Source organism: Zingiber officinale, chromosome 5B (genome assembly GCF_018446385.1).
Source record: "Zingiber officinale cultivar Zhangliang chromosome 5B, Zo_v1.1, whole genome shotgun sequence".
NCBI classification, from domain to species: Eukaryota; Viridiplantae; Streptophyta; class Magnoliopsida; order Zingiberales; family Zingiberaceae; genus Zingiber; species Zingiber officinale.
Window position 1 is genome coordinate 75,169,570 of NC_055995.1, and position 24,246 is coordinate 75,193,815.

Here is a 24,246-nt window from a genome sequence, read left to right on the forward strand (position 1 = left end):
TTAAATCAACTTTTAACCTTAAAAGAGTTCTTTTCTAGAAGATTATTTTAATATTTTATACTTTAAAGTTTTATCATCTATTTTTACTAATTTTTTAGCTAAGTTACTTTTCAAATCAAAACTTTCCCTTAGCTAAATCTATTTCTAAAATTAAGTTTTGAGATTTTGAGTTCACTTGGCTAAAAAATCTTACAAGAAAATTTCCTCTAAAAAGCTAAGTGTTCTTGCAAAAGCTTTTCAAATTTAACTAAGTATTTTTCAAAAGTTTTTTAAATTTGGCTAAGTACTTTTCAAAAAGTTTTTCAAAATTGGCTAAATTTGGCTAAGTATTTTTTAAAAGCCTTTCAAATTTATCTAAGTACTTTTCAAAAAGGATTTTCAAAACTTAATTTAAAAGAAAAAGTTTTTTTAAATTTATGACAAAACTTTTGATTTCACTTAGCTAAAAGTGTTACAAGAAAATTTCCTCTAAAAAGCTAAGTGTTCTTGCAAAAGCTTTTCAAATTTAACTAAGTATTTTTCAAAAGCTTTTTAAATTTGGCTAAGTACATTTCAAAAAGTTTTTCAAAATTGGCTAAATTTGGCTAAGTATTTTTCAAAAGCCTTTCAAATTTATCTAAGTACTTTTCAAAATTTAATTTAAAAGAAAAAGTTTTTTTTTAAATTTATGATAAAACTTTTGATTTCACTTAGCTAAAAGTGTAACACCCGAAAATTCTCAAAACTATTTTAGAAATATAGTATGATTTTTCTGGAATTTTTAGATATTTTTCCGGAATTTTTAGAGTAGCGGAAGTAGCAAAAATAAATATAAGCGAAAAACGGCCTAAGCGGGAATTGAACCTGAGACTTATGGTTTACGGATAATTCTAGTAACCAGTTGAACCCAGCAGGACCGTGCTAAAAGGAAAGGGAAACATTTATATTTGAGTTTAAGTTGGGACGAAATACCCACTTAATATAAATAGGGAATTAATTAGGTGAAGGGTTATTTTGGTTCGGCAACTCCTTCTCCCTCACCCTAATTCCGCCGATCCCTTCTCCTCCTCCTTCTCTCGGCGCCAACCACAAGGAAGACCTAGGGTTCTCTCCCTAGGGCCCAAGGACATCTTCCGGCGATAACTCCGGCACGAGGACGCTCTCCTTCGCGAGGGGAACGCTTAGACGCGAGAAGATCGTCGAGAAGTCGTCTCCACCGGAATTCTAGCGAATAGAATTGTAAGGAAATTAGCATACGAGGTAAGAAACCCCTCACCTGCAGTATAAGTAGCTCCGTTTGGTTTTCTATGCATTAGTTTAGTTATATGCAGATTTTTCAGACACATAGGGTGTATTTAACCCTCCTCGCAGGTTTAGGGATTTAGTGAGTACCTTTGGATGAGTCGGACACGTCTTTTCCCCTTCAGTTGGAGGTTTTAGATGTTGTCGGGTGCCTAGAGGTAGTCTCCCTAATAGAGGGGAGAGTTTAAGCACACTAGATGTTCGATTAAATGATTAGCTCAGTAAAATGCAACTTAGGTATTTTTAATAGCTCAGTAAATGCAATAGAAGCATTTAAAATAGCTTAGTTAGCCTTACTACAGCTTACATGGGACTACGGTCCAATGGGTGGGCTCCCACAATCGCCTCTAGGTTTAGATAACCTAGCTCTAGGTTCAGATAACCTAGAAATAGCAAAATAAGCAATTAGTAGTTATGTTCAGTATTTTATTTTCAGTGGCACTGTACAGGATTAGATATCCACTGGGCTGGGCTCCCATAGTCGGTCCCTAGGTTTAGATAACCTAGTAAACCTTACTAAATTCGGGATTTGCAACCCCGGGTCTAGTTAAGGATGCGTGCATAGCATGTACAGTTGCCGGGCCCACTAGCAGTATGATTATGTACTTTAATCTATTACATTATTAGTTTTTTTTCAAAACTCACAAAGATTAGTTATGTTAGTTGAGTTTGAATTCAGCTCCAGCCTAGCTCAGTTTATGTTCAGATCAGTTTAGTTTTCTGTTGATACAAATGATAGTTTATCATTAGCTTTATTGCCATGATCAGTTTACTTCTATGTGTTGTATGCCATGCCATGCTTAGCATATTCAGTATGTATTTTCAAATAGCATGTTTTAAAAATATATGGCATCGTATGCATGTTTTAGTGAGTTAGATGGTTTCTTACTAAGCTTAAAGCTTACAGATACTATTTTCCCTTATACTGCAGATAAAGGTAAAGGGAAGATGGACTAGCAGAGGAAGCTGGAGGTCAATGCAGAGATGGTGTGTGTGGCAGGAACATGGAATAAAAGATCCTTAGGGGATCTAGCAAGCTTAAACAATTGAACCTTTAGTATTTCTATTTTCACGCACTTTTGATTGTTAAATGTCACGAACTAGTAAACCATGCTTTATATCCAGTTTAGAATGCTAGTTTTATGTCATTAGAATATATTCTATGGATTGTATAAGTGAAATGTGAGATTTTGGCACGAACAAGTGCTGAAATCAGAGTTTCAGTGCGAAATCAGAAACTCCGATCGATCCACGGATCGATCAGAGTTGAGTTGTGCCATTGGATCGATCAGCTGACCGATCCAGTCACGAACAGAGAGTTTATGGATCGGTTAGCCGACCGATCTAGAGGCGAACAGCGAGTGCAAAAGCTCACTGATCGGTCAGCCGACCGATCAGTGAGTCACTGGATCGGTCGGTAGACCGATCCAGCCGCGTACAGAAACAAGACAGCTTGTGGATCGGTCAGTCGACCGATCCAGAGCCTTCTTCAATGCCAGTATCAAGCTGGATCGATCACGGGATCGATCCGACAGCCCAATCGATCCATGGATCGATTGAAATGCCTGATTACAGCTAGCAGGACATCCGAAAGGCATAGAATATCTCCCCTAGCATGTGTACGACTCCTAGGTACACCTAGAATATTAAGTTCAGTTTACCGTAATTAGTTTAGTAAAAATTTTAATCAATCCAGATTTTCCGCAATAGAAATTTAGCACAGCATTACCTAACGATCGGCCTCGCAGCCTAGTCAGTAGGAGGCGGGTCGTTACAAAAAGTATTACAAGGAAATTTATTCTAAAAAGCTACGTGTTTCTCAAAGTATTTCTAGTTCTCTATTCAAACATTTTAAACTATCTCTCAAAAAGAAGTTATTCTTAGCTAAGGCCGTTGATTACTTTCCTTTACTTTCTTGCTTATTTTGATATATGGCAAAGGGGGAGAGTATAAGAAATTCAAAAGTATTCAAACAAAGTAATTAAAATTCAAATTAAATTTTTAAGAGGAGCTTTTATTAAGGGGATGTTTTTTAAGCTTTTATCAAGGGGGACCTTTTTTGTCCTATTTTTATATTGTTATCTTTACATCACTTCTTTATTGTGTCTTTTTGCTTAACTTTGAATTTTAGTTGCCATAATCAAAAACGGGGAGATTGTTGGTGCGGGAAGCATTCGACGATCGAATCTAAGTTTTGATAATGGTAAGGGATTCAAAGTTAAGATTATTTGTTATCTAACATGTGTGAATGAGGTTTCTCAGGAAAGTCCTAACTGCGGTTAGGCAGGTGGAAAATCCTAGGGGGTGGTAACCCTAGGTGGAGGAAAATCCTAAGGGGCAGCAACCTTAGGTCCTAGGGGGTGGTAACCCTAGGTGGAGGAAAACCCTAAGGGGCAGCAACCTTAGGTCCTAAGGGGTGGTAACCCTAGGTGGTGGAAATTCTAAGGGGGGATAACCTTAGGTCCTAGGGGGTGGTAACCCTAGGTGGCAGTAACCCTAGGTCATAGGGGGTGGTAACCCTAAACAAAAAGTTCAGTCGATCTGGAGGACCGGACTGGCATCAGGTACGCTCTCCTGAGTGGAGTAGGTGAGGACGCGTTCCCCGAAAGAGGGAACAGTAGGCGTCGGTTCGACCTAGGGTTTCCAGTCTGAAATTCGAAGTCAGAACCGGATAGTCCGTGGCTGTCAAACTTTCATATTATTATATTTATTGTGTGTGCTAACTTTGTTTTGTAGGATATGTGGTTGGTTTGTGGACTAACATGTTTTGCATGGATAAAGGAGCAAGATTAGCCTCGGATGAATAGTACTCGAGGCACCCTCATAGAGCTTGAGGTGCCTCGGGTGCAAAGGAGCAGAGTTTGCGTGCAGCGGAGCTAGAGGCGCCCTCATGGTGGCTTAAGGCGCCTCGGACAACATTGGAGGCGCCTTCAAGGCTTATGGAGGCTCCTTCAACAGGATAGATGAAGACTTCTTCTCAACTTATCCACGCGCGGTTGACTCGACGAATAGAGGCGCCCTCAAGGGGCTTTGAGGCGCCTCTAACAGTCCTTATAAGGAGCACTCGACCAGCAGCTCATTACAACAATTCTAAAGTGATCCTTCTGCAACGTGTTGTTCATGAGACACTCCGACTAAGCTACAACAAGTCCCCGACGACCTGGAGCCTTAATTCTTGTAATTCTGTTGTCGGTATAGTTTTCTAATTTCGATTTTGTAATACATATTTGTACTTTGCGATCTGATAGTGAATTGCTCAAAGTAAATGCTCAACGAGTGTGGGCCTTGGAGTAGGAGTCGCTAAAGGATCCAAACCAAATAAAAAAACACTTGGGTCCTTTTTGTGTGATTGTTTTCTAATTTCGCTGCTTTACTCTCGAACGTTTTTTGAATATGAAAAATGAAAGCTACGAACGCTATTCACCCCCCTCCTCTAGTGCTTCTCAATCCTACAGAGTCAACCTTAACTCTCCTTATGCTTACTATAATTGAGCCTTGGATGAGAAGAGTAGATACCATATTTTTTATTTTAAAAATAATTTAATCTTAGATTTTATAAGGAAATTATAATTTTTGTCCATATTATAATAAAAATATAATTTAATATGAGTCAACCTTAATCCTCCTTATGTTTACCTATAATTGAGCCTTCGATAAGAAGAGTAGATACGATATTTTTTTATTTTAAAAATAATTTAATCTTAGATTTATTGATTTTATAAGGAAATTATAATTTTTGTCCATATTATAATAAAAATATAATTTAATATGAGTCAACCTTAACCCTCCTTATGTTTACCTATAATTGAGCCTTGGATAAGAAGAGTAGATACGAGTCGTCGAGGTGTGTTTTGAAGGTGGATTTCTAAAAGACATTTAACTTGGTTGATTGGACCTTCTTGTGGGCTACTTTGAGGGCTACGAGTTTCCATAGATTATAATGTATCACTATCATCTGAGGATTAATGGGACTATCTATGAACATTTCAAGGGGCTTCGATAAGGGAATCCACGCTCATTGTTTTTGTTCGTACTTTGTGTTGAGGTTTCTCTCCATTTCTTTGAGACTTCGCATTATAGCTGGAGTTTCCCTATCAGCCATGCGTGTAGTCGTTGGCATCTCACACTTAGCTTGTACAGACGATCTTCTGTTTGTAAGAGGATGAATTATCTTTGCATACTTAGAGCATCCATATTAGATTCTTTAAATACAAAATTTATCTTAAATTTTATATTTTACATAAAAAAGATTTTTACATCAACTACCTTATTCATTCCCTAAATTTAAATTCATAAATAGTACTTATCTAAATTTAGAGAATAAAATATTTGTACAATTTGTACTAATGGTTTAATTCAGATTTTGATGAATAATAAGTGAGTTAAGTTAGGTGTTGCTTGATCTAATTATATATTTCCTGAGTGTGCAGGGTTGATTAACTTAGCAGGAAGTCCAATCAGGATGTTTGATTCTCGATAGGAAGGAAGTCTAGTCGGGATGTTCGATTCCCAATTGGCAGTCGGGATATTCAATTCTTCATTAGCTGAAGTTCGGATATATGATTTCTGAAGGAAGACTAGGATATTCGATTCCCGAAGTCTGGATGTGCGATTCTGAAAGGAAGATTGAGATGTTCGATTTCCGATGGGTTCACTCGACATTAGGTAAGTGAAGGTAAGTCACTAGAGGAGAGTGATTAAGTGATAATGTGTCTCGGTTGAGGGGACAATAGGCGTCGGTCCAATTGAGGTCCATTTCAGAAACCTAGATTGAGACCCTGACTAGATCATGGTCTGAAAGACAGGGTCTAAGTCATAAATTAATTATATTAATATTATACTAACTTTATTTTGCAGGTTAAATATTATCATGTTGGACTAACCTAACTTATAAGGCAAAAGAAGCAAAAATGTCTTGGGTGAATAGTATCCAAGGCGCCTTCAAGCATTAAAAGGTGCCTTTGCACTATTCATGCACATTCGGTGCTATGGAAGACACCTTCCAAGGGATAAAATTTAGACTTCATCGTAGATAAGGAGCTACGAGTTCGGGATCAGATTTTACACTCTGGAGGTGCTTTCGAGGCTATGGAAGGCGCCTTCCACACCCTATAAAAAACTATCTCGACCAAGCATTCAATATCAACTTCTATATGAGCTCTTATGTCACGCCCCAGAGGAGTCCCAGCCAGAGGAAAAATCTGACAACATCTCCTCGGTACTAGTGAGAATCTGAATCATTTCTACATCCATAGATATACATCAGCCACACTCGGCTGGAATATATACACAACCACACAGTTTATATTCAGCCAATTCGGCTGTATCAATAAAAATACAACCACGCAGTTATATATATATCTAACAGTCCACTCGACTGTACTAAAAAGAAGAACACAGCAGAAATACAACAGAAAATCATTACAAACCAAACGAATGACTGTTAGCCGGCTAGACTTACACAACACAACAAACAATACAAAACACTACATCACAACACTTCGGAACCAAAATCAAAATTTTACATTGCTAAGTAAACCAAAAACATAGACTAAATAAAGTACAAATGAAAACCAGAAACAGGTCTTCGGATGTGACGTGGGAACCGGCAGACAAGATACTCTAAGCGACTCCAAAATCTACCTACTACTTGAAATAGAAATAGCTCAACGGTGTGAGTTCAAAGAACTCAGCGGATATCAAGCTGACATGCCTAGTAAGATATAACTAACATAAATAATCATGGAATACAATATTCTTGAACAAAAGTAGGAAATGCAGACTGAAAAGGCTGAAGAAATTGTACTCACCAGGGCCTCCTATCTAGAACATACGATTGTCAGACCAAATACCTTACGTCTCCTGTATGCATGTCAATCATATGCCAACACAAAAATGCAGTAACCAATATGCAGCAATCACAAGCAATAAATGCAATCATGCAATATGATGCAAAATGACATGTGTCACTCCTGACGCCAGTCAGCTATCTCACACGCGATGGTGAGACCGAGAGGGTAGGGCTATGACAACTATGCACTCTGCCATCACTGCTCCTGAGTGACTGAGTGGATAGGATGATGTCGGAGTACACCTATCCTCCTACCCCAAACAGGGTGGGGGAGTGCAATTGTAAAATACCGGAAAATAGGCGAATATTAATAAGGGAATTTTTCAGAATTTTTGGAAATTTTTCGGGAATTTTTCGGAGCTCGTATGGTCGAGTTAACGGGGATAAAAACAGGGTCCGGAAAAGCCTGTTTAGGCTACTCCGCTTTAAAGAGGAAAAGTTTTACTTTTTATTTTCCTTTTCTTATTTATTTTCTCTCGTCACTGTGCTTCCTCCCCGCACGCCGACGCTGAACCCGCGCGACTTCTTCCCCCTGCCCTAACCGCCGTCCTCTCCCTAGCGATTAAAGCCTCACCGACCCCTTCCTCTTCTCCTTGTCGCCGAGCCCTAGTCCTCTTCTCTTCCTTCTCTTCTCTCCCGAGCCGAACCCCACTTCTCCTCTTCCGAGCACCGGCAGCCAACGCTCCTCTCGTTCCTTTGTTGCGCCGAGTGACCAATTCCTCTGAGCCAGCCACCGAGTTTCCCCAGCCTATCCTTCACTGTGCTTTAGTCATTTTCGACAGCGCCGACTCTTCCTTTTTTTCCCTCGCTGTGGAGATTCCGGTGCCACCGCCGCCAACAGCCGAACCTCTCTGCCGACGCCACTGCTCTCTCTGGACCGGAGTAGCCTGTGCCCTAGTTATTTTCCCCTTGCCACGGCTACTGCCGGCACACTCCAGCAACGTTGGTGTTCTCTCGTGCCCTAATTCCCGACTCTGTGCCCTAGCCAGCTCTGACGCCGTACCCTAGCAGCGATTTTGGAGGTAAGTATTATACCTAGCTGTGGTTTTGAACTTGATCTTGGTAGAGTGGTGTTGATTTGGGAGTTTTGTGTCCGAAGGTAGGAGATTTGCTATACTTCAGCCACTCCATCACTGTTCGCTGGGGTTTCTTTCTCCAGATTGTTCCTCACCTCGGATCAGTGGAGAGGAAGAGGTAAATGAATAGGTTGGTTATGGAATTTGTTAATGTTAACAAGAGGTGCAAATTTAGGTGAAATCATTGAATTAAGATGAATTGGGAATTTAGTGGATTAATTGTGTTTAGTTGTTTATTTATGGTGGGGTTATCTGGTGGTAAGTTGAAGACTGAATTGCCACTAGAATTGATTTAAGTATAGACTTAGATTTAAATGGAATTGATACTCTAGCTTCCTAATCGGATTAGGATTTAGTTTAGCTAATTTTGTTTATAATGAAAATTAGCTAAATCTGAATATCTATTGGATACAAGACTTTGACGCGAGACGAGTATCTCGGAGTCAGATTGGACCTTTATTTTCGGAGGCGGGTACTTTTGACTTATTGTCTTTGATATGCTTAGTAATGAAAATAATATGTTGCATTAATTGTGTTTCATATTTGTTTCGGTTAATCACTGCCCAATACATGTTACTTGCTTGATTGGTTGTTTGATTGCATCTCTTATTGATCTTGTACCTGATTTATCATGCTCATGGGTAGTGATATAACTATGTTTCACATGTTCAGGACCTAGGTTTGATACCTTATTGATCAGTATATCTTGATTTGATCTATTCACTATGGTGCCCATTGTTATATGTCCAGAGGTTGGTTTAGTATATTACCATGCTTAGTGACATGCACCATTTGCATGATCGCATGCTGTGCGATAGATTGCTCCATTATTGTCGAGCACTTTGCCAGTTTTCATCGTGCTCCGCTAGACACTCATGGGTAGCGTGACATAGCGTGGTAGCACGCCGGTGATCTCTTCGGTTCTCCGTTGATCCGCTCATGGGTAGTGTGACGCAGGTAGCACGTTAGAGATTCCTCTCCGTCATAGTGTCGGGAGATGAGAGCATTGCGCCCCCATTTATGATTTGGGGTAGGAGTATGTATGTACTCCGACAGATCCCGTCCACTCGATCACTCATCGGAGTAGTGTTGCAGAGTGCACGGTTGTCACACCCTACCCACTTGGTCCCACTTTTGTTGTGAGTTGGCTGACTGGGTGACCATGACATTGGCATCATATGCATGATGCATTTATTGTTTGTGATTGTGTTTGCTGCGTTTATATGCTGTGCATATTGTTTGGATACCTATGTTTGACATGCACATGGGTCTTCTATACCTTTCGATCTTTGTCCTTATACCGGTCTGGTTAGTACAGATTCTCTCCTGTCTACTTCGCTTTGCATTTATCTTTATTTTATCAGGAGACTGTACGCATGATTAGTGCTAGGTGTTATTTCTTTACTTTGCATATCAATTGTACCTGCTGAGTGTTGGACTCACCCCGCCTCCATTGTTGTTATTTTCAGGAGGGAGTTCCAGTCGCTAGTCCCCACTGCACGTAGTGCTAGATCCCCTGCAGACCTCGAGGATTGATTGACTTTTGAGTTTTCTTCTCGTTTGTCTATGTTTAGACTTGATTTGTTTGATACTTGGACGTTGTATTTATTTTTGTGATGTCGATGGATTTTATTTGGTCTTATTCTACTACATGCCTGCCGGGTCGGCATAAGAGGTGAGTTTCGTCGGATTTGAGTTTTACGAGTGTAGTTGAGTAGGGTGGTTTTCGAGTCAGAGTATTACTGCTTTGTTTGATTATATATATAGCTGCGTGGATGTTTGTGTGGTTGTGTTATATTTATTGTTATTATTCCAGCTGCATGTGGCTGAGGTATGGAGATATGTAGAAAGTTTCAGATTGTCCGCCGTACAGGGGAGATGCTGCCGAAATTTCTTCGGACGGGGACTCCTCTGGGGCGTGACAATTTAGTGGTATCAGAGCAGGTATACGATACTTGCTATGTGTTTTGGATTTTCGAGATTTATTCTGATACCAATTTATTTGGTATCAGAGGGCAGGTTATACGATCTTTTGTTTTCGTATTTTGGATGTTTAGGATAACCTGATACCAATTTATTTACTTGGTATCAGAGCGCCAAGTTTGGCGATACTTGTTGGATTTTTGTATTATGGATTTTCGAGATTTATCTGATACCAATTTATTGGTATCAGAGCGGGTTATGATACCTGCTTTTGGTGTTCTGTATTTTTGGATGTCTATTTCGGTTTGTACGGATTTCCGTTATGGTTATGTTTCGGATTTCCGTTTCGGATTTATATGGATTTCCGACGATTTTCTCGTTCAGAATTTTGAGGTCAGAAGTTGGGGACTGGACAGCGATGGAACATCTCCAGACGACATATAGGTATGATGTTTAATTTTATAGTTTATGATAGGTATTAACATTCTTTATGTAGTACCTGTTTGGTTGTTGTAGCACATATTACCTGTGATGGGTTAGCCATTGAGAATGGTTGATCTTAATAGAGATCAAGGATTATAGTCTCTGATGATTTTTCTTATCATACCATCAGTAGTTTAAGCTTCTGTTACTACTAGTAGGAGATGGAGGCACATACCAGCCTCTACTATTGTTAGCTGGGTAGTGGATGATGCCTACATAATTTCTGTTGATTTAGTCAGTAGAGTTTTTATACTCATATCTTTTGGATATTAGGGTATCCGATACGATGAAAATTGGTCATTTGGGGAGTTATCAGTTTTGATCATTGTTGAGAATGATTTGAGGTTGAGGAATATTGTGAGATCAGATATTGTGATGTGTTGATTTCTAATGATTTATGAGAGTAAATGTTATGTGGTTGTCTGATGATCTATTACTAGATATTTATTTTGATGATTTAGTAGTGGATAACTATTTTGATGATCTATTATTTGGGTTGTCATTGATGGTGATATAGTAAGTGTCATGTATGATATTCACAGGTTTGATGTTTATAGTTGGTGATCAGATTATAAATCGGGTGCTAGAGAGTTTATGGTTTAGAGTGCTTATGAGATTTTAATAAATCTGGTTAGTTGTGGTTAGTTAACAGGATAATAAAATTGATGTTTACTTCCTCTGATATTGGACTATGTTGATAAATAATGATTTGATGTTTAGAATGTTAACTTGCTCTCATGGGGAGTAGAGACTTATTCATCTGATATTTTGTGGGCTGATATTTTTGAGGATAAAAAAAAAATGAGAGTGTCTTGATGTTCTTGAGTTCTGACTTTATCTTTTGGGTTGTATACCTTTATACATATGATTATTGTGGGTTTCTAGTAGATTATACCCGAGTGGTTAGACATACATGTCTGATTGTTTATTGGAGGTATTTGTCAATTAAAAACTATGTTGTGGAATGTGCACATATGTTTGAGTGTTTTATTGGATGTATCTTATCGATCTAATCTGAGTTGTGATATGTGCAGATGTGTTGGGTGTAATATTTGAGCTATCTTGTTTATTATATGATTGTTTTGAGAGTATACTCGTGTCGATTATGATTTGTTGGAAATATTACGTTGATTATACTCTTGGCATAGGTGTACATATGTCATGTGAGTGTTGTTGAGGTGTATTGTTGATTATACCTATGTTGATATATGCACACGGGTTTGATAGGTATTGTTGGAGGATTATGTCGATTATACATATGTTGTGTGTGCATGTGTACCAGGTGTATGGTGGGTAGCATCAGGATGATTCTACCTATGTTGAATGTAGAATGCTGAGTGTCTACATTATGTTAATGGTTGTATAACCCTGTCAACTAATTCTCCTATTAGTGGGTGACCAACCCACTAGGATGATGATAGAGTTGACTATGGATTTGATTTGTTTACTAGGTTGTTTATACCTTTGGCTGCCTACAGTGATATGTGGTCGAGGGATCTCGTGCAGCCTCTAGTTGGATAGTTAGGTGCCTTGGACACTTATGGATCGTTTGTGGTGGAGCGGAGTTCCCACATATACATATTTCGGTTCGCTTGTAGCGGAGCATTGCTCTCATATCTATTGCAGATACATGTTATAGATTATTTGTAGTGGAGTGTTACTCCTACATATTGAGGATTTCTTGTGGTAGAGCGTTGCTCCTACATATGTGGTATTTTCTGTGATGGAGCGTTGCTCTCACACTGGAGGATCTATGCTTGGTGATTTATATCGTTAGTGATCAGATCTGTTAATTGTCGAGGATCTTATGGTTAGGAATGCTGTGATACGGACATTATGTGTTTTGGTTTTACCAGTAAGGCTTGCGGAGCCTTAGATGTTATCATGGACTCAATGATTTTGGTATTCCCAGGATGTTTGGATCGGTTTCCATTGTCTTTGTTGATGGTGTTGTGATCTATTTCGGATCCACGATGAGTTACGCACTTTATCTTTGCATAGTTTTAGAGATGCTTTGATGGAAACGTCTAGATGTGAAGATCAGTAGTGCGTATTTTGGTTGTCTTCTGTGAGATGTTTGAGACACACGGTCATGAGTAGGAGTATACCGTGGTTCCACAGGAGATTGAGTTTGTTACCGTTGGGAGTAGACGGAGTATATAGAAGAGGCTCGCAATTTCCTTAGTTTGGCTCGATATTTCCGGAGATACGTTGAGGGTTTCTCTCGGATAGCTATGTCACTGACACGCCTGACCTGGAAAGGCGTGAAGTTCACTTGAACTAAGGATGACAAGACCAGCTTCTAGGAGCTGAAGCGGAGACTAGTGTCGGCTCCGATTTTGGTTTTACCTTCTGGAGAGGACGGATATGTCCTCTACACCGACGCATCTATTCAGGGTTGAGCGCTGTTCTGATGCAGCACGATACGGTAGTCTCCTATGTTTCTCGTCGATTGAAGGAACATGAGAAGAACTACCCTGTATATGATCTGGATCTAGTCGTCATTATGTTTGCCATGAAGATTTGGCGACATTATTTATATAGCGTTACATTTGAGATTCTCACTGACTATAAGAGTCTCAAATATCTATTTTATTTAGAAGGAACTTAATCTCCGACAGAGGAGATGGATGAAGTTCCTGAAAGCTTTTGATTGTACCATTAGCTATCACCCAGGGAGAGCTAATGAGGTTGCCGATGCACTTAGCAGGAAGTCCAGAGGGACATTAGCTTGCCACCGAGTTGTGGTCGCAGACTTGATTTAAGGTTTCTCCGATTTGGGCCTTGAGGGGTAAGGACAGACAGAGCAGGGTACTCTGGTTATCATGGTTGCTCAGTCGTTAATCAGGACGAGGATACGATAGCCCTAGGCTGCTGATCAGTATTTGTAATTTATTTGCAGCTAGATAGCTTCCGGGCAGCAGACCGAGTTCACACGAGACGAGGAGAGTGTTACACTTCCGAGGAAGATTATGTGTACTTCAGTCTCACCCGATCTTATAGGAGTTACTTCCGGAGGCTCATCGCTCATGATTTGCTTTCCACCAGGCGGTACCCGTATGTGCCAAGATTTGAGGTGTTTCTATTGGTGGAACGATATGAATGACGACATGAAGGAAGACATCGCGGATTTTGTAGCTAGATGTCTTGTTTGTCAGCAAGTGAAGGCCGAGCACCAGAGACCTGCTGGATTACTTAGCGGATTCCTAATCCTGAGTGGAAATGAGAACACATTACTATGGACTTTGTGGTGTGTTTGCTGAGGACACGACGAGGCCATGACGCGATTTGGGTAATCGTGGATCGATTAACCAAATCCGCGCACTCGTTAGCGATCCGGAAGACTGATTTCCTGGATCGATTGACAGATCTGTATTGTCGGGAGATTATCAGACTACATGGTGTTCCATTGAGTATCATTTCGGATAGAGATCCACGGTTCACGTCTCATTTCTGGCAGAGTCTGCAGCAGGCCTTGGGCACACAGCTCCGTTTCAGTACAGCCTTCCATCCACAGACAGATGGACAGTCAGAGCGGACCATTCAGACTTTAGAGGACCTGCTGAGGTCATGCGCTATGGATTTGGGAGGCAGTTGGGAGGACCATCTGCCGTTGGTAGAGTTTGCCTACAACAACAGCTTCCATTCGGCTATCCAGATGGCACCGTTTGAGGCGTTGTATGGTAGACCTTGTCGGACACCCGTCCTTTGGGATGAGATTGGAGAGGCTCAGTTGTTGGGACCTCATAGAGTTCAGCAGGATGCAGAGTTGGTCCGTACTATCAGACGGAAGATGTCAGAGGCGCAGGATCGTCAGAAGAGTTATGCTGATCGGAGACGCAGACCACTAGAGTTTTCTGTTGGTGACCATGTATTTCTGCGAGTTTCACCCACGAAAGGGGTAAAGAGATTTGGCCTCAGAGGTAAGTTAGCTCCGTGGTACATTGGCCCTTTCGAGATCTTGGAGAGGATCAGAGAGGTAGCTTACCGATTGGCACTACCACCGTCCCTGTCAGGCGTTCACGATGGATATACGTGCCTGATCCGACACATGTGTTGGCAGATATTCCAGTTCCAGTTCAGCCTGACATTACATATGAGGAGGTTCCGGTACGGATTCTCGACCGGAAAGAGCGTCAGTTGCGGAACAAGACTATCCGGCTGGTTAAAGTCGGATGGCAGCATCATTCGGACGAGGAGGCTACTTGGGAGCTCGAGGATACTATCCGAGCTCGATATCCCCATCTTTTTACATGAGGTATGTGATTTGTTTGCCGTTCAGCATTTATACTTTATATCTGTTGTTGGTACTTGCTGATGGTAGATAATGAAATTTGGGGACCAAATTTTTATTAGTGGGGGAGAATGTAAAATACCGAAAAATAGGCGAATATTAATAAGGGAATTTTCCAGAATTTTTGGAAATTTTTCGAGAATTTTTCGGAGCTCGTATGGTCGAGTTAACGGGGATAAAAATAGGGTCCGGAAAAGCCTGTTTAGGCTACCCCGCTTTAAAGAGGAAAAGTTTTACTTTTTATTTTCCTTTTCTTATTTATTTTCTCTCATCACTGTGCTTCCTCCCCGCACGCCGACGCTGAACCCGCGCGACTTCTTCCCCCTGCCCTAACCGCCGTCCTCTCCCTAGCGATTAAAGCCTCACCGACCCCTTCCTCTTCTCCTTGTCGCCGAGCCCTAGTCCTCTTCTCTTCCTTCTCTTCTCTCCCGAGCCGAACCCCACTTCTCCTCTTCCGAGCACCGGCAGCCGACGCTCCTCTCGTTCCTTTGTTGCGCCGAGTGACCGATTCCTCTGAGCCAGCCACCGAGTTTCCCCAGCCGATCCTTCGCTGTGCTTTAGTCATTTTCGACAGCGCCGACTCTTCCTTTTTTTCCCTCGCTGTGGAGATTCCGGTGCCACTGCCGCCGACAGCCGAACCTCTCTGCCGACGCCACTGCTCTCTCTGGACCGGAGTAGCCTGTGCCCTAGTTATTTTCCCCTTGCCACGGCTACTGCCGCCGCCGATCAGCAGGCACACTCCAGCAACATTGGTGTTCTCTCGTGCCCTAATTCCCGACTCTGTGCCTTAGCCAGCTCTGACGCCGTACCCTAGCAGCGATTTTGGAGGTAAGTATTATACCTAGCTGTGGTTTTGAACTTGATCTTGGTAGAGTGGTGTTGATTTGGGAGTTTTGTGTCCGAAGGTAGGAGATTTGCTAGACTTCCACTACAAGAAAAACCCTCATAGACATCGGTGGAACAACATCGGTTTTAAGCAAAAACCGATGTCTTTGAGTATTTTACACCGGTTTTTTTAAAAACCGGTGTCTATAAGCACAGATTTTCGCTCATAGACATCGGTTTTTTAAGCTGATGTATATGAGCGCCTTTTTTTTGTTAATAGACACCGATTTTAACAGCGGTTTTTAAAACCCGGTGTCTATGATAAAATAAAATAATTTAATTTTCCCACCAATACTTAAGCCAAATTTGTAACACTTCAATATTTCCTCCAAACCTAAATCTATATCGCGCCGTCCACCATCTCTCTCAGCCTCATCTCCCTCTTCCCCTTCCTAGATCGACGCACGATGCCCTTGCTTCTTCAGCCAACCACACCGCATCTCCTCCATCTCCCCTTTGGGTAAGAAGAGGCTACCTGTGTGGATTGGAGTCATCGCCGAGTAGCTAGAAGTGGCCCTCCTCCACTCTTACTCGATCCCATATCTGGTAGCCTCGATTCCTCATCTCCTTCTTTTGATTTGATCCCTCCTTGTCGATCCTCGTGTGGCCAGGACTGATCGAAGCTCCTTGCTCGCTGATTTTGTTGCTCACGGTAGGATTCGGTGCTGCCTCCGGGTGTGTTATCGACTAATCGGTCGACATGGTAAGGGGGAAGACGCAGATGAGGAGGATAGAGAAACTGGCCAGCCGACAAGTGACCTTTTCTGAGCACCGGAGAGGCCTTCTAAAGAAGGCCTTTTAGCTCTCCGTGCTAGATTAAAAAGGGGTGTTGTGTCCTGGGAACCCTAAAGATGCTCCCGCTATGGGTTTAGGAAATGCATGATAAATATACCCAATTATTTACCCGGTCTTCCAACTTCCAATCCCGAAGCCATGGCTTCCTCCTCCAAAGCCCTAGGCGAGCTCCTCCGCTCGCCGAAGCGTCTCCGCCCGATCTCCCTCTCCCCGGAATCCATGACCCTCAAATCCCCCCTCTCCACCCTCCACGCCCCTCCTCTCGCCGCCGGTGAACACCCCTCCGCACTCACGTCGGAGCAGGCGAAGAGGGCGAAGAGGGTCGACTCCGGCCGATCCCTTTCCCGATGGAAGCGGAACCTCAGTATCTGTTCCGAAAGGATCGCGACAAGGAAAGGTACTCATTCCGATCCCTATGTGAAGCTGGGAGAGCTCTTGGTCGAGGATACATGGCTGGAGGCTCTCCCCGGCCAGCTTCAGAAACCCTACGTGCAGAACCTGTGCAGGTTTGTGGAGATGGAGATGCGCGGCAGCGTCCCTATCTACCCTCCGCCCCACCTAAGAGCTTATGCTGCTTGTTCGGTTTGGCGGTGTTCAGGATGATGGCTTACGCTGCTTGTTTAGAAGGGTCTGATCCAGTTCGGCTCTTTGACAAGAGAGTGAACGCGAAAAGAGGTATAACTTGCACAGTAGTTTACATCGTTGAAATCGGACAAAGATTGATTTATTTGTTGGGGTTGCTTATCGCTGGCTATTAATTGCTTTATAGATTGATTATGTATATATATTTTTTTGGTTTTGCACACTCAGAGCCTGGTTATGTTTTCGACAAGGTCGTCCTGCTGCAATACAATCACATGAGCTTTGGCGGGGCTCCTGTTGAGGTAGAGACAGAAGAAGAGGCAGAAGAGTTGATGCTACAAAATGATAAGGATTCTGCAAACGGTAATCAGCTCAATAGGTTTTAGAATATATAAACATTTTTGGTTGGCGTCTGTTTAAGCTAATAAAACCATTTGGTTGTTGCATACTTGCATTGATGCTTGAATTGTAGGCCGTGGTCATCATTTTCATAGTTATTTCAGTAGGTTAATCATTGTGAAAACACTATGGCTTGTGATCTACGCCTTCGGTAAGTTGAAGATAAAATGTAAATGTGAGTTTGTTACCAGAGATGAGAGATTTTTTGTGTCTCCAACTCCACCTGATGACTATGACATTCACATGGTGCTGATATGTGGATGATAGAAATTCTTCTCAATAGTGGGTTACTGTAAGAAAATTATCAGTTATTTTCATTTGTTGACATCATGCTGCCAGGAAATTGTTCATGTTCCCTAGCCAAAACTTGAATGTAATTTATATACTCAAACTTCGGGACTACTGATCTGCCTTGTGAAGCTTTTGGTTCTACCTTATATATGGTACCAAGGTTAATCTCTTCTAATCAATATTGCTAGAAAAAAATAGCCATTTCTTCTCTTTCCTGAAATGCACTATTTTTTACTTTTAAGAATAGAACTGACATGGAAAAGTGTGTTTCTGCGTCTATTATAACATGGGTTGAGATAGAAGCATACTGAAACTTCTGTAAGGGTGCAAGCATGTGTAATCACTACACACAGAGTTGGGAGAAATAATGATTATGTTGTTCCACATCATTTATTGTCCATCTTTTTGACTGTTTATTGTGCAGTTATGTAAGTTAATGCCTGTTAAGGTCTTAGGTGAAAGTTATCAAAGTTCATGCTATCTTTTCCAGCTCTTCATTTGACTTCCTTTGATGAAGTCAAGGCAGTCATTATTGGATAGGTAGACTCCTTGACCTGAATCATTTTGTTATGCCTCATTGTATGCCCTGTTCTTTGAGTTTCTTGTTTCTTACGCATGCTACAACTTTGACATTTTGTGCCTCCTGATTCCCATTTATTAACTAGATGAATATCAAGTTTATTCATACTGTCATAGTGTATTGATCTAGTAGCAATGGCTTGTAGAATGATGTTGGTCATTTTATCTGAGGCCTCCATTATTTGGTTCCATGTAGAAAATCGAAAAGAACATGATTTAAATTTTGGTTTCTATGTCTTGCTTTGGTTTGATGAGTTTGATAGTTTAATTATATTTGGTTCTTGTTTTTTTTGAAAAAAAAATTTAACCAAAAATGCCAAAATATAATTTGTAATATATTTTCAAGTAAATCCTCAAAGCCTTGTCCAACCATAATAATCTTGTCAAATTTTATGATGCATGTGAGGATGCACTTAACGTCTACGTAGTCATGGAGTATGTCTTAATTAACTCTAGTTAGCTTAACAATGAGTAACAGCGTTTCTACATCTGATATTTGTTCCATGTCACAAGATAGAGTTGATATATCCAAAACTTTTTGCATGTAGTATCCTACTAATATGCCTCTTTGCTTTCCACTTTGTATCCTACACTAAGGAAAAATGATAATACTTTTCCATACAAATTTTAAAATGAACACTTCTAAGATGATGGGCAGCAATTTTTATTTTTTTTTAAAATTATGTAGTATTTCTGTTAATTTGGAACTCAACAATATGTTTTCTCTTTTCCAGATTATGTGAAGGTGGAGAATTATTAGAAAGAATTTTATCCAGGTAAAAAAGTGATTTTATTGGCCATAATTTATATCTATTTGATTATTTGAATTTGAAAATTAATAACTTTTGATTGCTTTTTTTCCTTTGTGTTCTCAAGAGGTGGAAGGTACTCAGAGGAGGATGCAAAAGCTATAGTTATTCAAATACTGAGTGTAATCGTCTTTTGTCATCTTCAAGGTGTTGTGCATCGTGATTTAAAGCAAGAGGTTGGTTTGTATCATAGAGAACTTTGATTCAATTTATGCAGACATGATATTACTTTAGATCTCTTATTTTACAGGAGCAACTTAGGGTATTCTGCTGTTCATTTCTTTTTCAACATATATTTTTCAGCGCTGTTAATATTTCTTCCTTGTATTTAACAACAGAATTTTCTTTTCACCACTAGAGATGAAAATGCTCAGATGAAGTTGATTGATTTTGGCCTTTCCGATTTTGTTAAACCAGGTGAGCATTGTTTAGTGGCATGGTCTAGTTGATTGCTTTTTTGGTGATGTTAAACATGAAAAATGTTATCCTATTTTGTTATGGATTCCTTTTGTTGTTTTCTCTGGTACCATTTGTTGTGAGTTTCCTTTGCCACTGAAGTATTTGAATTTGGGATCGTTTCCAAGGTTTTTCTGAAGTAAAATTATTGCTTAGGATCTCAGCGTCCTATCATAATCGATGTTTTTGAGTTTTGTGACCTTGTGCCCTATGGTTACAGTAATTGGCTAGTTTGCATCAAGAAAATTCCCTGCTCTTGATAAGAAAGAAGATCATTAAATAGCTTCCTGATTGTGAATACTTCATTACTTGTAAATTAACCAGATATACACTTTTCAGTTGATCTGTTACAGTAAAAGCCAGTAATAGAAACTACTTAACCAGATATACACTTTTAGACCCCCATCTTCATGCACATGGCTAACTGTAACCCGCGAGGTCTTCTGACTTTGTGTTTTTCAGTTCAGGGTCTACTAGTTTACTTATCTCTTCTGGGTTTTGAAGATACTTTGTGGCCTGTATAACATAGAAGAACAATGAGCCGTGGATATATAGCATGAATCTACTAATATGAATCACAAACTGTTGGATCAAGAAGGATATATCTTGAGACTAGCGAACCCAAAGGGCAAACAATGTTATGTCTTTTCCAACTAATGAATCTCCAAAGGGAAGATAATGTTGAAAGAAACTTGTGATTTGCAGCGAGGCTATGGTTTCCTCAGTTGGGATGTGATAAGGTAGCTAAATAGAGGTAATACAACCTTTAACTTACCCTGACTATTGTATGAACTGATTAGAGGGCTTGTTGAGAATTAAGCTTCTAAACTACATGGAACAAATGATTATCGGAAGTTTGTAGGAAATAAGAACAAATTTGGGTTTATGCCCTCAGTATCTGTTACAAGAAGTCGATGCTGTGTTTGAGTATCAAATATTTTCAAATATGCATCTTACCCAATTTATCAGACACCCTCTTTCCTTGCAATATGGAGGTCTTCCACTGATTATTTCCAATAAAACTACTCCAAAAGCAAAGATGTTAGCTTGAATTTCCATTTCTTGTTGCTCTCGAGGAACATTATATTCTGGAAGAGAGACTCTGCTGAAGTAACCAGCACTTTTCTTAGATTCTGAGAAAATAATTTTCCAGCTCTCAAAATCAACCAACTGCAAAAGAAATGTAAGAGGGTTTTATAATCTTAATCCATTCCGCTAATACAAAGATGTGAAAAAACAGAAACCAAGTTAGCAGCAAAAATCACTGAAGGAATTATCTGGGAAAGATGAAAGCCGCAAAAAAAGCTCAGACTTGAGTCATGATTTGTTGCAGTTCCACTTAATTAACACTTTCACTACATATCAACCCACCTTGTGTTTGCCTGCTTCATTGATTGCGTGGTGATGGTGAATTTTATAGCTTTTGCTCCTTATTGTATTATGTCTATTAGCCATGTGTATACAAAGGGCACAGTTGCATTCTTGCTTATGAGATTTGGAAGATGGCATTAGAGGTAGTACAATAAATAGTATATCTCTTCATTTGCTTGTTAACTATGAACATTTTCTTTGTTCTTCTATGCTTCCTTCACTGTTATATTCGTTATCTTCCACAGCATCTTTTAAAAACTCAGTATTCTATTTTATTTGATACATGCACACATTTGTTTTAGTTATTTGACATATGGTGGATTTATGTGTTTTTACAGTTTACAAATCTCAAGTACTCCAGAGTTGAAATTGATGAAGTGCGGTTCGAGTGGGCTGAATGCATGCTAGATTACATTTGAGACAGTTGTACCTTGATGTGTTAACAGAATGTTATACTTTGATTTTGATATCTATTAGCTAGCTTTTGATGTAAAAAGAATGTTTGAGTATTTTATGGATATTGTTGTAAGAAGATTATTTATATAATTTATGAATATTTGTGTATTTTATGGATATTATTGAATGAAGAATATTTGTACAATTTATGAATATTTGTGTATTTTTTTATATTATTGTCGGTTTTAAAATCAAATCTGTGCTGTTAAAAAAATATACATATTACATCGGTTTTCCACCGATGTAAAACCGGTGTTATAAAGTAATATTACATCGGTCATTTACCGCTGCCAAAACTGGTGTTATTAACATACAATATTACATCGATTTTACACCGTTGATGAAACGGTGTCGTTAAGTGATACTACACCGGTTAATAACCGATTCGAAGACCAGTGTCGTTAAGTGATACTACACCGGTTTTAACCCGATGTCTAAAATGACAGACTTTTAACATCGGCTTCATAGACATCGGTCGAAAATCAAATAGACACCGGTGGAAAACCGATGTCTATGAAGGTTTTTGTTGTAGTGTTCAGCCACTCCATCACTGTTCACTGGGGTTTCTTTCTCCAGATTGTTCCTCACCTCGGATCAGTGGAGAGGAAGAGGTAAATGAATAGGTTGGTTATGGAATTTGTTAATGTTAACAAGAGGTGCAAATTTAGGTGAAATCATTGAATTAAGATGAATTGGGAATTTAGTGGATTAATTGTGTTTAGTTGTTTATTTATGGTGGGGTTATCTGGTGGTAAGTTGAAGACTGAATTGCCACTAGAATTGATTTAAGTATAGACTTAGATTTAAATGGAATTGATACTCTAGCTTCCTAATCGGATTAGGATTTAGTTTAGCTAATTTTGTTTATAATGAAAATTAGCTAAATCTGAATATCTATTGGATACAAGACTTTGACGCGAGACGAGTATCTCGGAGTCAGATTGGACCTTTATTTTCGGAGGCGGGTACTTTTGACTTATTATCTTTGATATGCTTAGTAATGAAAATAATATGTTGCATTAATTGTGTTTCATATTTGTTTCGGTTAATCACTGCCCAATACATGTTACTTGCTTGATTGGTTGTTTGATTGCATCTCTTATTGATCTTGTACCTGATTTATCATGCTCATGGGTAGTGATATAACTATGTTTCACATGTTCAGGACCTAGGTTTGATACCTTATTGATCAGTATATCTTGATTTGATCTATTCACTATGGTGCCCATTGTTATATGTCCAGAGGTTGGTTTAGTATATTACCATGCTTAGTGACATGCACCATTTGCATGATCGCATGCTGTGCGATAGATTGCTCCATTATTGTCGAGCACTTTGTCAGTTTTCATCACTGTTCGGTGCTCCGTTGTGACGCTCATGGGTAGCGTGACACAGCGTGGTAGCACGTCAGTTTGACTCTTCCGGTGCTCCGTTGATCCGCTCATGGGTAGTGTGACGCAGCGTGTAGCACGTTAGAGATTCCTCTCCGTCATAGTGTACCGGGAGATGAGAGCATTGCGCTCCCCCATTTATGATTTGGGGTAGGAGTATGTATGTACTCCGACAGCATCCCGTCCACTCGATCACTCATCAGGAGTAGTGTTGCAGAGTGCACGGTTGTCATAGCCCTACCCACTTGGTCCCACTTTTGTTGTGAGTTGGCTGACTGGCGTCAGGGGTGACCATGACATTGGCATCATATGCATGATGCATTTATTGTTTGTGATTGTGTTTGCTGCATTTATATGCTGCATATTGTTTGGATACCTATGTTTGACATGCATACAGGTCTTCTATGCCTTTCAGACTGTTTGTCCTTATACCGGGTCCTGGTTAGTACAGATTCTCTCCTGTCTACTTCGCTTTGCATTTATCTTTATTTTATCAGGAGACTGTACGCATGATTAGTGCTAGGTGTTATTTTTTTACTTTGCATATCAATTGTACCTGCTGTGTGTTGGACTCACCCCGCCTCCATTGTTGTTATTTTCAGGTTAATGCTGTTAGGAGGGAGTTCCAGTCGCTAGTCCCCACTGCACGTAGTGCTAGATCCCCTGCAGACCTCGAGGATTGATTGACTTTTGAGTTTTCTTCTCGTTTGTCTATGTTTAGACTTGATTTGTTTGATACTTGGACGTTGTATTTATTTTTGTGATGTCGATGGATTTTATTTGGTCTTATTCTACTACATGCCTGCCGGGTCGGCATAAGAGGTGAGTTTCGTCGGATTTGAGTTTTACGAGTGTAGTTGAGTAGGGTGGTTTTCGAGTCAGAGTATTACTGCTTTGTTTGATTATATATATAGCTGCGTGGATGTTTGTGTGGTTGTGTTATATTTATTGTTATTATTCCAGCCGCATGTGGCTGAGGTATGGAGATATGTAGAAAGTTTCAAATTGTCCGCCGTACAGGGGAGATGCTGCCGAAATTTCTTCGGACGGGGACTCCTCTGGGGCGTGACAGCAATGCTCTCATCTCCCTAAATCAGTCTAGAGGAGGGATCCCTGCCGGCTACCACGCTGCATCACCACTACCCATGAGCAGCCCAGCGGAGCCTAAAAGAGCAAAACTGCCACACACCCTGTCTGATATACCACTAACCCATGAGTGGTTGTGTGTGAAGATCCATGTAACTGGCAATGTACTCAACAATAATGGAGCTGACAATCGCACAGCATGCAATCATGCAAGATGGTGCATGACACTAAGCATGCA

General features: G+C 40.2%; 1 long non-coding RNA gene across 1 annotated transcript; it reads left to right on the plus strand.

The window, feature by feature from the left end:
* The first annotated feature begins 18,750 nt into the window (after positions 1–18,750).
* LOC121987495 lies at positions 18,751–19,412 on the plus strand. Its single transcript, XR_006113625.1, has 3 exons — positions 18,751–18,874; positions 19,174–19,215; positions 19,316–19,412. It is a non-coding gene; the product is annotated as an uncharacterized LOC121987495 (long non-coding RNA).
* Positions 19,413–24,246: the final 4,834 nt, after the last annotated feature.